This window comes from Coenobita brevimanus, chromosome 99 (genome assembly GCF_032717465.1).
Source record: "Coenobita brevimanus isolate Jiangsu-jjx chromosome 99, ASM3271746v2, whole genome shotgun sequence".
NCBI classification, from domain to species: Eukaryota; Metazoa; Arthropoda; class Malacostraca; order Decapoda; family Coenobitidae; genus Coenobita; species Coenobita brevimanus.
Window position 1 is genome coordinate 16,306,691 of NC_137052.1, and position 3,192 is coordinate 16,309,882.

Below are 3,192 nucleotides of genomic sequence, written 5' to 3' on the forward strand. Positions count from 1 at the left end.
CGAAGCCTTCACTGCCGCCAGGATCTTGTCTTGGTTTTTTATTATGGTCCTCATGCTGGCTTCATTCACATCATAGGCCTTGGCAATGTACACATTCCTATCCCCTTTCTTCTTCCTCTCGATAATTTCTAGCTTGGTGGCCTGAGGGAGGTGTCACCGCTTCTTGGGGCTATCAGAAGGCTTCCTTGGCATTGTGAGCAGAGTAAATTGCAGTAGCAAGGGGAGAAAATGCAGCGAGATAAAAGCACCGTCCATTGCGAATTATGCGACTGAGTGGCGCTGTGGCGGGAGAAATTTAAACAAAACATCACGTGAGAGCAGAAGCGTTTTTAATTGGGCGACATCACGATCACTTTATGATAGCGGGCGGGGGAGGCTACTTGATCAGAAGTTTTGATTGGCTGTCAGCATCACGGGAACGTCCAATATGACTGTGGTGGACCGGGGGTGATCGTGTTATAGGTGAACTCTGCGGATTTCACCCACTTCTCGGAGCTCCGTCTGTGTTATGCTAACGTGCACCCGTGTTACAGTAATTAAATCATATTAAAGCCAACGGCCATACCACGTTGAGTACACCGCTTCCCGTCCGATCAGCAAAGTTAAGCAACGTTGGGTCTGGTTAGTACTTGGATGGGTGACCACCTGGGAACACCAGATGCTGTTGGCATAACGTTCTCCCTACGTGTCAAGTGGGGTTGGTGGAGGAGTAGTGCCCCTCCCTGTAAAACAATTAACTCTGAGCCCTTGGTCACCCCATTTGGGATACATGTCGTCTGGCAATGAATGAATGAATGAAAAATCGTACTGGTTTTTTACTCTCCTTGCTGGACACGCATCGTGCTGGACAACCACGTGTTGGATGCGAGGGTACCGTATATATATATATATATATATATATATATATCCATCCATCCATCCATCCATCATCCAATCCTACATTACCCCATGAGGAGCGTAGGAGCCCGGGACTAAGGAGTTGGTCCCGGCATTTAAGATGAGATACTGTATATGTATATATATATATATATATATATATTTATATATATGTATGTATGTACATAGTGTTTAAATTATTTTTGTCATAGGGTAGCTACATTGTTGGTGAATCAACAGAAGTGTTGTATTCATCCTGACAATAAACTATCCAGACCAGTGGTGGATTTTTACACCCATAGTCTTGAAACTGAGGGCAGGGGTTACCCTTCTGCACCCCACTCCAAATGGAAGCTCACACCTTCAATGCAAATGGTAATCTTGATAGTGTGAGAGCACACCCCTTCGTGTGGGTAGGTGCAGCAAACTGTTTGTAGCCCTAATCAAAAAAAAAAAAAGAAGAAGAAGAAGAAGTTTCTGAGATTCACATACAGTATGATCTCTTAATGTTAGCAGGTTTTACCTTTTTATTATAAAAGACTGGCATTCGTTCTTGAATACTCTGTATAAAAGTATGCATACACCCTTTGGAAAACTTGTACCATAAGAAAACTTCGATGTCAGACACAGCTTCAAAGGGGTTCATGTAGTCATTAATAACCTTATGAATATACCCTGGCTGGTCATACCGATTTTCACTATATTTCTGCTCCTTTTTCCCACCCAGAAACCCGAAATCTCACCAGTCCCCCAAGATACTTGGGGGGGGTGGGGTTAAATTGAAAACGTATTATAAGCACTGAAAATAAAGGTAAAATTTGTTCAAATCACACCAAAATACACCAGAAAAATATATTGCCAAGCCAAACCAAAATAGTGCAGACTTGTAAAAGTTTACCGAACGCAGACATGAGACTTCGTGATTCACACTAATGGCTGTGCATGATTCATCTGTTTAGGTTGTACATGGCCATTCTTTACTGAAGGAATCATTTCATGAACAAATCAAACTAAATATAAAAGTATCATGCACCATACTTGATAAACTGTTTGTTAAAAATACTGAAAAATATAATGGAAGTGGATACAGTACAGTATATCATTCATTGTTTTCGTCTCGTCATGAACGGACCATCTCCAGAGAAGTGAAGCCTTTTAAAACGAATAAAATATTAAACGTTTAATTTTGTCATTTCACGATGTTTTATCATTAAATTAAAATTCCCATCGGACACATCATACGATCCTTCAAATTCTACATAGTTTTCTTTGCAAAAGGCTACTACAGTACAACTTTCAACTTTGCGAATTTTAACTTTGTGATTCACCAATTTTGCGAGGTAGTTTCAAAAATGTATTTTTTAACATTTATGAACTTTGCAAGCGATCACACACTTTGCGAGATCGAGTGGTGGGAGAGTCGCCTTCCGTGCTACTTTGCCACGTGGAGTAGTGATGTCATGGTTCACTGGGCGTACTGCCGCCCCACCTCGTTTGTTTGCACCTGTTCCCAACCATTGTCACTGACCCTCACAATTTCATGGTGGTCCTCGCAATATCCCAGCAGTCTAACCTGGCACGAGTGTTATCATGGCACCAACGGGTAAGAAGAACAAGAAAATACATTTGGAGACCAAATTGAAAATGATTGAAAGGAAAAAAGCAGGTAAAGGTAACTCTGCTATTGGTCGGGAGTTTGGTGTTGGTGAATCGACAGTGAGAATGATTTTAAAGATCAGTGAACAAATCAAGCAAGCAACAAAGAACTATGGAGGTGCTCAATTTGATGGTAGAATGCAGGTGGCCAACAAAGAAATATCTGTCGACAGTGATAGTGATGACATAGGCCCTGTGGGGCCACAGTAGCCATACCCAAGCCTCGCCCTGCCACCAGTCCCGTACACCACGCCAGTCTTCACATCAGTGTAAATGCATTTTTTTTTTTTTTTTTTTTTTTTTTTTTTTTTACATATGATGTTTTCTTATTAATATTACTGTACAGTACATCTGTTCATGTTTGTTTCATTTATCATCATAAAATTAAGAGGTAGAGTCAAGAGAAAGAGTGGGAAAAAGTGCTTACCTTGGGGTGATGTCGACCAGTCTGCCTTTAATTCATATATTTAACCCCTAGGCGCCGGGCATGGGTTTGCCTATCCACCTCCCAGAACCGGGTTATTTTCAGGATAATTGATTTTCCTCAAATTATTATTTTTTTCATTACAAATCAATCACAAATGACAAAAACACATAGAAGCACGTACTTACTCTCTGGTGGCGATTTGGAGGTGGTGGTGTGGTGTGAGGGAGCTGGTG

General features: G+C 41.2%; 1 non-coding gene across 1 annotated transcript; it reads left to right on the forward strand.

Moving 5' to 3' along the window:
* Positions 1 to 551: 551 nt before the first annotated feature.
* LOC145414499 (5S ribosomal RNA) lies at positions 552 to 670 on the forward strand. The gene has a single exon (XR_013899907.1). It is a non-coding gene; the product is annotated as a 5S ribosomal RNA (ribosomal RNA).
* Positions 671 to 3,192: the final 2,522 nt, after the last annotated feature.